We start from the raw sequence: 15,243 nt of genomic DNA, 5'->3' as shown, positions 1-15,243 counted from the left end.
ATTCGACTGTTATAAGCCTATTGAGCAGTCCCCAAATATGTACAAGCTCCTTACAGGTAGCAGTGGGAACTGAGCTGATGCTGCAAGCTGTTACGCTAACTGCTAACTGCTATATTGGGAGAGGTACACGAGAGAGAATGATGCAAGTTCCCCATTAGGATGAGCATGAGCTGAACAAGGCAGTCAAAAAGGCAACTCATCAGTCGGTCTTAATAATGGTGATCAGGGCATCTGTTCCTCTCCCTTGGTCTTAGTGAGGTGCAAAGAGAGGGTTTAAAAGTTTATATGCTATAGAGAAATAAACATCAATTTTGGAGAACAAATTGATCTAGATCAGGGGTCCCCAATCTTTTTTGCACTGCGGACTGGTTTATTATTGACAATATTCTTGCGGACTGGCCGACCCGGGGGGATAGGGTTGCCGACGGACAAGGGTAGCAGTCGAATACGTTGTGTTTACCCTGAGAAAGACCACTATGACCATGAAGCCTTGCGTGGGCACCAGTGCGCATTTTTTCTACAAATCGTTTTTGACGATTCTGTTCGGGGGTGGGTGTTAATCATGACCGGAATATAGGTGATAAGTGGCTAATGCACTCAATTTCGTTTCTAAAAGGGTTTATCTAACAAATTTAATACCAAACACACAGTGCATATTTTCCTCGCATGAATATAGTATAGCGATGTCAATTATAACTCACTTAAAAGTCAATAGCATCGTAACATTTTAAGTAACATTTGGATAGTAAACACACAAGCACATATTTTCCCTGTATGAACCAATATCGCTGAATCAGTGGGAGCCCTGGGCTTGTTTCCCTGCAACAAGATGGTCCCAAAAAAGGGTGATGTGAGACAGCGATACTCGAAAGGGGTTCCTTATGTCCAGTCTATTCTGCAGTTTAGTTTTCATTGCATTCATTGCAGAGATATGTTGGAAATGGAAGCAATGTTTTCAGTGCTTTCGTGGCTATCTCAGGAAATTTAGCCTTGACTTTGATCCAGAGTGCTGGCAGAGATGTTATGTCAAACATACTTTGCAGCCCGCCGTCATTTGCAAGCTCGAGGAGTTGATCTTCTTCCCGTACTGACATGGATGAAGCGTGTGTAATGACCTTGCGTGCTTTCAAGCTCAACAGTGGGTGTGACAGGGAATGAGGAAAGGTGCAGCTGACTCATATCGCCAAATCATATCATTTCCTCGCGACCCGGTAGCATATGCTTTGCGACCCAGTGGTTGGGGACACTGAAAAGGAAACAGGAAATTGTCATTAATGCATTTTACTCAGAAGAACATTTCAATTGCTTAACAGTGAAATAAGTAACCCCACTCAATGTCATTTCTGTGCAAAGTTAACACCATTTAATTGGAAGGTAGAGAATCTCACTTTAAATCCAACGATAGTCACACAGGTGAAAGTACTGCACTATTGATTCAAAAATTACTAATGAATAACACTCATGAGAAAAATTGTGACTTATTTTCAACATTTATTGACAAAGTGCAACCTTGAGTTTGATGGTTTGTAACGCTGATACAAGGCAGTAATGGAAGAAAATTTTATGGTCAATTTTATTCTATGAGATTAGGTAGGGGATCATTGTTCATGCCTACATGCGTCATTTCCCAATCAGTTTCCTAAAGTCTGCTTCAAATTCTATGACCTACCTCAACAGAATTTTTCCTTTTATGTCTCTCCAATGAGAGATCAGCCAGGGATGTAGCTATAACCCTAGAGTTAATGTGAACACTATCACAGCACTCAGCTCAGGATTTACAAATATGTGTGCTGTTCTTTTCCCAACACTTCATTCCTTCCTCCTCATTTGCAATGATTTCAATCTCCTCTCAGCTCCCCTGCACTTGTAGGACCATAAAGACCATAAGACATAGCAGGAGAATTAGGCCAATTGGACCATTGAGTCTTCTTCGCCATTCAAGCATAGCTGATTTATAATTCCTTTCAACCCCATTTTCCTGCCTTTTCTCCATAATCTTAGACATCCTCACTAATCAGGAACTTATCTGCCTCCACTTTAACTGTACCCAAAGACCTGATCTCCACAGTGGTCTATGGCAATGAATTTTACAGATTCATCACCTCTGGATAAAGAAATTCTGCCTCATCTCTGTACTAAAAGGACTGTGACTTCTGACCCCAGATTCACACATTATAGGAAACATCCTCTCCATGCCCACTCTATCTAGGCCTTTCAATGACATGCCCCCCATTCTTCTAAACTCCAGCGAGTACAGAACCAGGGCCACCAAACGCTCCTTATATGTTAACCATTTCCTTCCTAGGATCATTCCTGTGAACATCCTCTCCAATGCAAGCACACAGGAATGAAAACTGCTCACAGTTCTCCATATAGCTCCTCCTATACCCCCAAGTTCATAGTTCTCCATTCCACCCCTTCCTGTTTTCCACAACCCTACTCTTTTTAATCATTAACTGGGTCAGTCCATTAGTCTGGACCTTCCAGTCCTTTTATTTATTGATTTCATCAGCTTATATAGAAGCAAGGTTAGATTTGACCTCTTCATTGTGTTCATCACCATGTTGATAAACATCATTCGCCGTCTTTTTGCTGCAGCAGTGGTGATCTGCCTCGCATCACATGCTTATAATGATGAGAAAGTCTGTACATGTACATGCTGGAAATCCAGAGTAAAACATTAAAATGCTGGAGAAGTGCAGCAGGTCAGCCAGCAGCCATGGAAATTAATAAATATTTGACATTTCAGACTGAGAACCTTCAAAACAACTGAGAAGGAAGGAGAAGATGCCAGAATAAAATGGTGGGGGGGGGGGAAGGAGGGTAGCTGGAAGGTGATAGGTGAGGCCAGGTGAGTGGGAAAGGTAAAGGCTGGAGAGTACAGAATCTGTTAGGGGCAGAGAGTGGACCACAGGAGAGATGGAAGGAGGGAGGGACCCAGAGGGATGTGATAGGTAGGTGACAAGAGGTAAAAGTTCAGAGTGGGGAATAAAAGAATGAAGTTGGGGTGGGGAGAGGCTATCCAGATGGAATATGTGCTGTTGTTCCTCCACCCTGAGGGTGGCCTTATCTTTGCACAAGCAAAGGCCATGAACCGACATGTCGGAATGGAAATGGAAATGGGAATTAAAATGTTTGGCCACTGATCAGAATTAATAGTAATCACTTTACAGCCTGAACTGTAAGACTGGGTCAATTCCCACCGCTGCCTGTAAGGAGTTTGTATGTTCTCCCTATAACTCAGTGGGTTTCCTCCGGGCTCTCCAGTTCCTTCCCACATTTCAAAGACATTTGGCTAGGGTTAGAAAGTTGTGGCCATGTTACACTGGCACTGAAGGCATGGTGACACTTGTAGTCTGCCCAGCACCATTTGCACCCTGTTGATTTGATGCAAATGATGTACTTCACTGGATGTTTTAAGTAAATGTGTCAAGTAAAGTTAATATTTTTGTTCTTAAAAAAAATCTTTACCCAGCCTCAGCTCATCTGTTCCTGATGAACCTTGTTATCTTTAGAGTTTATTTTCAGAGGATAGAAATATCAAATTTTCAAGGACATGTATTTAAGGGAGAAAGATTTAAAGACTGAATTGTCACAAGTGCAGAGCAAGGGTGGACCCAAGTGCAGAACACAAACACGTTTTGTAGGGTTAACTAAATAGAGTTTATTAATAAATTACAAGGAAAGCTATGACGCAAGGATAGAACAGAGAGAACTCAAGGAGAGAGCAAAGCAGAAGTGGGAATAAGCGTAATGGACAAGGACTCAGGGTCTGGGCTAGGACTCGGAACACGGACCTCGGAGACAGGACTTTATACTTGAGACTCAGGGGCCAGGACTTGATACTTGGAACTTGGAGCCAGGACTTGATACTTGGAACTTGGAGCTTGGACTTGGAACTCAAAGGAAGGACATAGAACACTGAGCTGGGACTCCTCCTTGACACAGGATATGGAGCCGGGACTCTTCTTATTAATTGGACAGATTCAGACATAGGATGTAAAACATTGAGCCGGGAATCCTCCTTAGACACAGGACGGAGTCGGGATTCTTCTTGACACAGGGTGAGGACCCTTCCAGGGTACAGGGCCGGGACCCCTTTCAGACGCAGGACATGGATATGGAGACCACACAATGATAGACAGTACTATAACTGGGCACAAGTATGCTCCAAACAGCAGCGAGCTCTTGACTCACCCCGGTGGGTTAACTTGGACTGACCCGCTCTGGCAAGAGAAGGCAGCTTGCTGGCACTTGCTTCGGGAGGAGACTTGGCTTGGTCCGGCAAGAAACTTAGTTTGCTCTGGCCAGATGACATTGGCTCACACTAGCTTCGGTGACTTCATTAACGCTCCTCAACGCTCTTGCACCGAATGGCTGAAAGCTGGATACTTACTGCTGTGTACATACATCTATTGATGCTTCTGGACACATCTTCAGGGATGTTCCTGGAATCATCAGGTGTTTCGGGTCTTCCAACATCATACAATCTCCTCCAGGTGACCCAGCCGGGGCTGATCAGACCCCAGCTTGTGTCCAGATGGTTAGCTACTTATGACTCCATGGCTCCCCTCTTTTGAGCCCAGCCATCTTGAGGCCCTCTCTGGGGCATCGGTGGTACTGCGAATGGCTCTCCTCTTCCTCTCTCCCTCGATGCCCAAAATGCTGAAGGCTCTAACTAAAGAACGGGCTACGAATTCCCTACAACCAACCTCCACTGGGAGACACCTCGCTCTCCATCCAGCCTGCTGACAGTTGCTGACCAGTCCTGCGTACTTGGGGAGCTTCCTTTCAAAGGCCTCCTCCAAGCTATCTTCCCATGGGACTGCCATCTCCAGCAGCACCACTTGCTTAGTCGACTCAGACACTAGGACAATGTCTGGTCGCAGGGTGGTGGCTGCGATATGGTTGGGGAACTTCAGCTGCCCTTTGAGGTCCACCAACAGCTGCCAGTCCCTTGCAGAGGTCAGAATGCCTGCAGATGTTCTTTTGGCAGGTTTTGGCTGCTCCCCAGCTCTGACAAAGGGAATGGTCTGCTTGGAGGGTCGGGACCGCTTCACCCACTCAACTCCTGCACTGACGGCTTCAGCGATGGTCTTCAGGACCTGATCATGCCTCCACCTGTACCGTCCCTCACCAAGTGCCCTTGCACAGCCACTGGGGATGTGCTCCAGGGTTCCTCGCTTGGAGCACAGGAGGCACGCAGATGACTCTGCCTTGCCCCATGTGTGCAGGTTTGATGGGCTTGGAAGCACATCATACACTGTCTGGATGAGAAATTGGATGTGGTGTGGTTCGGCTTTCCAAAGATCAGCCCAGGTCACTTTCCTCTCAACCGCATTCTCCCATCTTGTCCAAGCTCCCTGTTGCTTCATTCCCACCGCCTCGCAGGCTCTCATCTCCTCCACTACTGCTCTCACCTCCTCCTGAACTAGACGATGCTGGTTCAGTCGAGAGTAAATTGCCTTTAATTACCAAGCCCAAGGGACATGGGAAAACAGGGAGTTAAAGGGAAACAAGGAGACAATGGTCCTGATCGTAACACAAACAAAGGAAATTTAAAAATTTAAGGGGAACCCAATCTGGACCATGACAGTTGCCCCTCCCCAATGGGAGTCTCCGGGCGACCCAACAGGTTTGCCCGTATTATCGCTGACCCGGGTCGGTGGAAGAAATTTTGGTCAGCGGGCAAAACAGAGTAACAACACACTGACCTTATATAACTGTCGTTGTATTTACACAATTCCTCCTAAACTGATACCTGGGAACTTTGAGTCACTTTCTTGAATCTCTATGTTGCACTCTGGGCAGGATTCCAGTAGGGATTCTGGCTAACGAGAATTTGGAAAACAGTGTTTGTGTCTGCTGGGTCCATATTTGGTGAGAGCGTTCTGTCACAATGGGGGCGCTGGGGTGGACCCAAATGCAGGGCACAAACACGTTTTGTAGGATTAACTAAATAGAGTTTATTAATAAATTACAAGGAAAGCCATGACGCAAGGACAGAACAGAGAGAAATCAAGGAACGAGCAAAGCGGAAGTGGGAATAAGCGTAATGGACGAGGACTCAGGCCCTGGATTAGGCTAGGACTCAGGATCTGGGCTAGGACTCGGAACACGGACCTCGGAGCCAAGACCATGACATGAATATCTGTGAGTGGTGGATCGCTGGAAGCTGGAGGCTGAAGAAGGCCTGTCCTGGGGATGAAGGACAGCGTATGTAACTGCATATGGATGGGAGGGAGGTATGAGACTTGTTTTACTGTTGTTGTGTTGCTTATTGTGTTCTATGTTGTTCTGCCAAGCATTTGGGCAATGTGTGCAACACTTGCAGGCTGCCCCCAGCACAACATCGCGTATGTTGGTTGTCAACACAAACAACACTTTTCACTATAGGTTTCCAAGTACATGTGAGAAATAAATCTAAGTCTTGAATCTTTTCCTTCCTGAGCCTTAATTCAGCCTTGAAACTCTTGACTTAATGGCTCTGTGCGTGCTGATCTGCCTTCCTACAACACTGCATTCCTTCTTCAATCTTCTCAGATAGATTTTTTTCAGTTATGACCTTCAAAATCTTCATTGCCTCATTACTGGGGACCCATGCTCCCTCCCCCCACCCCACCCTGTCTTCTAAACACCTCACTACCATCTTTCTTTTTGACTTAAGGATGTTTCATTCTGTGTCTCAGAATAAAATATTGCTTGGTAATGCCCCTATAAAATGCGTAGGGGCAATATACTGTGTTAAACACCCTATCTCAATGCAATCTGTTACTTTATAGAATTATTACTCTCCAACCATGGGATATCAAAACCAACAAAGATAACTTCACTCATCTCTACTCTGAACTGACTCCACCAGTTATGGACTCACTTTCCAGGCTCTACACTTATGTTCTCAATACTGTTTATTTGTTGTTATTATTTTTTTTATATGCACAGTTTGCCTTTATAAGACCATAAGACCTTAAGACCATAAGACAAAGGAGCAGAAGTAGGCCATTTGGCCCATCGAGTCTGCTCCGCCATTTTATCATGAGCTGATCCATTTTATCCTATTTAGTCCCACTGCTCTGCCTTCTCACCATAACCTTTGATGCCCTGGCTACTCAGATACCTATCAATCTCTGCCTTAAAGACACCCAATGACTTGGCCTCCACTGCTGCCTGTGGCAACAAATTCCATAGATTCATCACCCTCTGACTAAAAAAATTTTTTCGCACTTCTGTTCTGAAAGGGCGCCCTTCAATCCTGAAGTCATGCTCTCTCGTACTAGACTCCCCCATCATGGGAAACAACTTTGCCACATCCACTCTGTCCATGCCTTTTAACATTCGAAGTGTTTCTATGAGGTCTCCCCTCATTCTTCTAAACTCCAAGGAATACAGTCCAAGAGCGGACAAACGTTCCTCATATGTTAACACTCTAATTCCCGGAATCATTCTAGTGAATCTTCTCTGTACCCTCTCCAATGTCAGCACATCCTTTCTTAAATAAGGAGACCAAAACTGCCCACAGTACTCCAAGTGAGGTCTCACCAGCACCTTATAGAGCCTCAACGTCACATCCCTGCTCCTATACTCTATTCCTCTAGAAATGAATGCCAACATTGCATTCGCCTTCTTCGCTACCGACTCAACCTGGAGGTTAACTTTAAGGGAATCCTGTACGAGGACTCCCAAGTCCCGTTGCATCTCAGAACTTTGAATTCTTTCCCCATTTAAATAATAGTCTGCCCGTTTATTTCTTCTGCCAAAGTGCATAACCATACACTTTCCAACATCGTACTTCATTTGCCACTTCTCTGCCCATTCTTCCAATCTATCCAAGTCTCTCTGCAGACTCTCCATTTCCTCAGCACTACCGGCCCCTCCACCTATCTTCGTATCGTCAGCAAACTTAGCCACAAAGCCATCTATTCCATAATCCAAATCGTTGATGTACAATGTAAAAGGAAGCGGCCCCAACACTGATCCTTGTGGAACACCACTGGTAACCAGCAGCCAACCAGAACAGGATCCCTTTATTCCCACTCTCTGTTTCCTGCCAATCAGCCAACGCTCTATCCACGTATGTAACTTTCCTGTAATTCTATGGGCTCTTATCTTGTTAAGCAGCCTCATGTGTGGCATCTTGTCAAAGGTCTTCTGAAAATCCAAATATACAACATCCACTGCATCTCCCTTGTCTAGCCTACTGGTAATTTCCTCAAAAAATTGTAATAGGTTTGTCAGGCAGGATTTTCCTTTAAGGAATCCATGCTGAGTTCTGCCTATCTTGTCATATGCCTCCAGGTACTCTGTAACCTCATCCTTAACAATCGACTCCAACAACTTCCCAACCACCGGCGTCAAGCTAACAGGTCTATAATTTCCTTTTTGCTTCCTTGCCCCCTTCGTAAATAGCGGAGTGACATTTGCAATCTTCCAGTCTTCCGGAACCATGCCAGAATCTATCGACTTTTGAAAGATCATCGCTAATGCCTCCGCAATCTCCACAGCTACTTCCTTCAGAACACGAGGGTGCATTCCATCTGGTCTGGGAGATTTATTGACCTTTAGCCTATTCAGCTTCCTGAGTACTTTCTCTGTCGTAATTGTGACTGTGCACACTTCTCTTCCCTGCCACCCTTGAGTGTCCGGTATCCTGCTGTCATCCTCAGTGAAAACTGATGCAAAATACTTGTTCAGTTCCTCTGCCATCTCCTCATCTCCCATTATAATTTCTCCAGCATCATTTTCTATTGGTACTATATCTACTCTCACCTGTCTTTTACTCTTTATATACTTGAAAAAGCTTTTAGTATCCTCTTCGATATTATTTGCTAGTTTCCTTTCATAGTTAATCTTTTCTCTCTTAATGACCTTCTTGGTTTCCTTTTGTAAGGTTTTAAAGACTTCCCAATCCTCTGTCTTCCCACTATTTTTTGCTTCCTTGTATGCCCTCTCCTTAGCTTTAACTTTGGCTTTGACTTCTCTTGTCAACCACGGTTGCATCCTTTTTCCACTCGAAAATTTCTTCTTTTTTGGAATATACCTGTCTTGCACATTCCTCATTTCTCGCATAAACTCCAGCCACTGCTGCTCTGCCGTTTTTCCCGCCAATGTCTCTTTCCAGTCAACTTTGGCCAGTTCCCCTCTCATGCCACTGTAGTTTCCTTTACTCCACTGAAACACCGACACATCAGATTTCGGCTTCTCTTTTCCTAATTTCACAGTGAACTCAATCATGTTATGATCACTGCCTCCTAAGGGTTCCTTCACCTCAATCTCTCCAATCACCTCCGGTTAATTACACAATACCCAATTCAGTACAGCCTATCCCCTAGTGGGCTCAACAACAAGCTGTTCTAAAAAGCCATCTCGCAGACATTCTACAAATTCTCTCTCGAGATCCAGTGCCGACCTGATTTTTCCAATCTACTCGCATGTTAAAATCCCCCACAATTATCATAACACTGCCCTTCTGACAAGCCTTTTCTATTTGTAGTTGTAATTTGTAGTCCACATCACTGCAGCTGTTTGGAGGCCTATAAATAACTGCCATCAGGGTCCTTTTACCGCTGCTATTCCTTAGCTCAACCCATAAAGATTCTGCACCTTCCGATCCTACATCACCTCTTTCTAATGATTTAATATCATTTCTTACCAATAAAGCCACGCCTCCCCCTCTGCCTACCTTCCTATCCTTCCGATACACTGTGTATCCTAGGATGTTCAGCTCCCAGAGACTGCATCCTTTAGCCAGGTCTCAGTGATGGCCACGATATCATACCTTTTTGGACATTGGCTGTTTATCGGTCTTTGTGAGTTTTTTTTAGTTGACTCAATTGCATTTGTTCATTCAACTGTTAGTACCTGCAAGAAAACAAACCTCAAGGTTGTATATAGTGACATATATGTGGTACATACAATATATGTTTAAATACCACATACATAAATTTACTATTATAATATATGTACTTTGATAATAATTTTACTTTGAACTTTGAAGCTTGTGAACATTATACCATTGAGAAGGTTTGATGTAAAAGCGTAATAACGTTCTTGATGAAGTTCAATTTGCTTCTGCTACAGATGTCTCATTTGAGCACTGCACATGGCGCATTTTGGGCATTGGAGAGTTCTTTTTGATTTTGGCAAATCTGGTATGTATGAGAGAGACACATCATGGTAGCTATCCCACTGCTATAGAACAGCGGTCCCCAACCACCAGGCCACGGACCGGTACCAGGCCGCAAAGCATGTGCTACCGGGCCGCGAGGAAACAATATGATTTGGTGATATGAGTCAGCTGCACCTTTCCTCATTCCCTGTCACACACTGTTGAACTTGAATGCACGCGAGGTCATTACCCGCACGTCATCCATGTCAGCGCGGGAAGGAGATCAACTCCTCGAGCTTGCAAATGACGGCGGGCTGAAAAGTATGCTTGACATAACATCTCTGCTGGCATTCTGGATCAAAGTCAACGATGAATATCCTGAGATAGCCACGAAAGCACTGAAAACGTTGTTTCTATTTCCAACATATCCCTGCAATGAATGCAACGAAAACTAAATTGCGGAATAGACTGGACATAAGTAACCCCTTTGAGTATCGCTGTCTCCCGTCACCCTTCGATAGGACCATCTTGTTGCAGGGAAACAAGCCCAGGGCTCCCACTGATTCAGCGATATTGGTATGTTGCAATGATTTTATGTGTTCATATGGGGAAAATATGTGCTGTGTGTTTAATATCCAAATGTTACTTAAAATGTGAAGATGCTATTGACTTATAAGTGACTTATATAACCATATAACAATTACAGCACGGAAACAGGCCATCTCTGCCCTTTTAGACCATGCCGAACGCTACTCTCATCTAGTCCCACCGACCTGCACTCAGCCTATAACCGTCCATTCCTTTCCTGTCCATATACGTATGGAATTTTTCTTTAAATGATAATATCGAACCTGCCTCTACCACTTCTATTGGAGTTCGTTCAACACTTACTTCAAGCTCCCCTGTCCTCTCCTGATAATGACTTATCACTATAATCATGCAAGGAAAATATGTGCTGTGTGTTTAATATTAAATTCATTAGACAAACCCTTTTAGAAATGAAATTGAGTGTATTAGCCACTTATCACCTATATTCTGGTTGTGATTAACATCATCCCCCCCCGAACAGAATCGCTAATAATGATTTGTAGAAAAAAATCAGCAGGTACACGCATGTGCAGGTCACGCATGCGCACTGGTGCCCACGCAAGGCTTCATAGTCATGGTAGTCTTTCTCGGGGTAAACACAATGTATTTGACTGCTACTCTTGTCCGTTGGCAACCCTTCCCCACGCCCCTCCCCCAGTGGGTCGGCCGGTCCCCAAGAATATTGTCAATATTAAACCGGTCTGCAGTACAACAAGGGTTGGGGACCCCTGCTATAGAATGACTGCTGTAAGTGCGCATTCCAGCAACACTCACTGCATAACAAACTAATGGAACATTCGTGGAGGCTTAGACAGATGGAAAAAAATTATACCGATCATGGCAGTGAATAGCAATCCTTAGCTTGCAATGGCTGAGAAGAGGTTTCGCTGTCACAGAGGAAGTTAGTGTTTAAGAAGATCTGATACTGTGTTCATATTCTGCAGTCAGGACTGGGCCATGGTGATTGAGTACTGGCCAATGGAGCTTTTACAATACCAAAATCATCTACTGTTCAATGATATAATCAACATAGCACAAATATCCATCTTGAAATTCAGCATTCTGTTATTATGGTGGAAGCCAACATCAAAATGAAAAACAAAAAAATCTTCTTCATAGTACACACTTTTCAGACCATCTTACAATAAGCACATTCTGGGAGCAAAGGTGAACATGCATTCAGATGTAGAATATCAGGGTAACTATTAAATCTAAGGTAGATGTCATAATTAATTGTCACAGATAATTACCATAAATAAATAAAGATGTAAACATATAAGTACATATGTAAGTAAATAAATAAATACAAAAGGTATTAGTCCCCATTCTTACACTATTTCAAAGAGATGCAAAGATTAGTTTTATTTGTCACATGTACATTGAAAGATCAGAACATACAGTGAAATACGTTATTTGCATCAATGAACAACACAGTCCGAGGATGTGCTGAGGGCAGTCCACAAGTGTCATCGGGCGCCAACGTAGCATGCCCATAACTTACTAACTCTAACTGTACGTCGTTAGAAAGACAGAGGAAACAAGAGGAGCTGGAGGAAATACACAGGATCATGGGAAGAATGTACAGACAGCGGTGGGGGAGGATGTACAGACTGCGGTGGGGGAGGATGTACAGACCGCGGTGGGGGAGGATGTACAGTCAGCGGTGGGGGAGGATGTACAGACAGCGGTGGGGGAGGATGTACAGACAGCGGTGAGGGACGATGTACAGACAGCGGTGAGGAAGGATGTACAGACAGCGGTGGGGGAGGATGTACAGACAGCGGTGAGGGAGGATGTACAGACAGCGGTGGGGGAGGATGTACAGACAGCGGTGGGGGAGGATGTACAGTCAGCGGTGGGGGAGGAACCATGATTGATGATCACTGGCACTGTAGAGTGTTGCACCAACTGTAGCTTTTCACCAACAACAGACTGCTTATGGCAAGGTCTACACACCTTCACAGACTTCAAAGCTAAACGCAGTGGAGTTTCCAACATCGATGCCTCTCTCCCAGACCCGCTAACTCTTTTTTTACACTCGATTCAATGTTGCCAATACTAAACCCCTGGGGATACCTGCAGGTGATGTGACCGGCATCTCGGTCATCTCTGAGTCCGAAGTATGCAGGTGTTTCCAACAGGTGGACAGTCGCAAGGCTGCGGGACAAGATAGCATCCCAGTGCGAGTACTGAGGATGTGCATGGCACAACTGGCAGGTATGCTTACAGACATTTTTAATCTCTCCCTCTCTCTCTCCAGTATAGAGTGCCCTCAGCATACACATCATTGAGGATCTCACGTGGTCTGTACATACCGGATGTGTGATGAAAAAAGCACAACAGTGCCTCTTTCACTTCAGGCAGTTGAACAAGTTTGGTATGACCCCCAAATTCTAAGAACTTCCTATAGGGACGCAATTAAGAGCATCCTGAATGGCTGCATCACTGCCTGGTATGGGAACTGTATTTCCCTTAATCGCAAGACTCTGCAGAGAGTGGTGCAGACAGCCCAGCACATCTGTAGATGTGAACTTCCCATGATTCAGGACATTTACAAAGACAGATGTGTAAAAAGGGCCTGAAGGTTCATTGGGGACCTGAGTCACCCCAACCACAAACTGTTCCAGCTGCTACCATCTGGGGAACGTTACCACAGCATAAAAGCCAGGACCAACAGGCTCCAGGACAGCTTCTTCCACCAGGCCATCAGATTCTAGTTTGTTTCTGCCATGGTTCGGAGGATAATGACGGTCAGCTCTCGTTATGCGTTGACAAAGAAGTTGGTAGAAAAAATCTTTGCGGACACTTCCCACCCCCACCATTCAAACACTGTAAACCACTTTTTATTATGCAGTTTACATTGTAAATACATGTTGGTATTTACATATTATTCCATATCCATACTTTTACTTCTAACTTTATCTTTTTTTAATATAATTGTTGAATGTTGATTTTTGTTGAATCCTATGCCCTGACCAACACACTGCAGCAAATTCCTAATACATATAAATGTACAGTATATGGAAAATGAAATTAATCCTTGACCCATGATCCTTTGTTGCTTCCACATGTCCCAGATTCCATTCTACAGACACCTGAGGACCCTCCAATAGATAACCCTTAGGAGGACATCCTACTTGACTCAAAGGAGTCAGACAAGAGTGAGGGTTCTGGAAGGGTGTACACACTCGCAGGAAGACAATGTTTTCCAAAAGGGAGGGCTCTCTTTTCTTGGTGCATTTTCCATTAACTGCACCACTCAAAGCATCTATTTTATTTAAATTAATCTCTTGAAAAGACACCGATAAAACAAACATGCACACAGCTCAAAATCCAGTTCAGTAAAACATCAGCATAGAGCGTATCTCTGTAACCTTTAGCATCACACCATTACCTCGCTTTTCTCAATACTGCAGTCCTCTGGACATCAAGTCTACTGTTTTACTTCTGTGGCTGCATCCTCCAGTATAATTCCACTTTGGCAAAGGGACTCACTGTAGGAAACTGTCAAGTGCTGCAATTCTGCTTGTTTGTAAGACTGTTATTACCGCAATGTTCAGGAAAAACAAATGTTTTGTACTTAAACCTGATGAAAATAAAAGCCTCAAGTGATTTTCAGAATATCTCTTTGTTTCATAATTCAGGCCTCAGGTTTGGAAATGAGAAGAATCCCTACCTCAATTGCAAACCAGAAGCCTCTTGTTGAAGGTGAATGAAAGGGAAATGATGTAACTTTCAGTGAGTAGAGTTGTGCTTTCAGAGGGATTTTCATTCACTGAGAAATTAACTGTGTGCCATGTCTGATGGGTAAAAGATTCTGTGCCACAAATTTTCAGTGGAATTGAGGAGATATCATTGGCACTGTTAAGACATATTCTGGACTTAGGGTGCATGGCAAAGTACTAAACACCTGCCACCAGTAGAGCATTTTGTCAAAGCTGCCCTCACTTCAGGTCACCTCCGGGAATACAGAATACTGGCACAAGCTCAAGGAATGATTGAAATTCACCAGAGGCATCCTAAAGATATCCATGTGTTGGTAAAAGCAAAGTGCCTGAGCAAAATGTGGGACCTTATAGCCCAGGAGGCGCATGGACAAATACTGGGGTTTCCAGCAATGAAGAGAGATATTGCTTCGTTAAGGAGAAAGTGAGGCAGCGTCTGGGGGGAGGTGAGAGTGACTGAGGGACGATAATGTCAGTAGTTCAGAGAGCTGATGAGCTTGCCTTGGACTGTAAATATCAAATATATGAGGAATATTCAGGGTTGGATAATTCGGGGACAGATGACCCAGTCTTCCTGAAAACGCTGAAGGCCTAAGCTCAGCCCAGCAGGAAGTTTTTGATTTGGGGGATAGTGGTGAGATCGACCTACACTGCAATAGTAGCATGGGCCAGTGAGATAGAGCAGAGGAAGGGCGAGAGAAGTCGTAAAGTGGCTGTAGTGACATCACAGGGAACTTGCTTTGTGTGCCAGCCGATGGGGCATGTAGCAAGGAAGTGCTGGAAAAGATGTGGAAGGGTAAAGGAAATGATTTGTTACAGCTGTGG

Source organism: Mobula birostris, chromosome 9 (genome assembly GCF_030028105.1).
Source record: "Mobula birostris isolate sMobBir1 chromosome 9, sMobBir1.hap1, whole genome shotgun sequence".
Lineage (NCBI taxonomy): Eukaryota > Metazoa > Chordata > Chondrichthyes > Myliobatiformes > Myliobatidae > Mobula > Mobula birostris.
The sequence above is the reverse complement of the archived record's forward strand: the minus strand, read 5'-3'. Positions refer to the sequence as shown.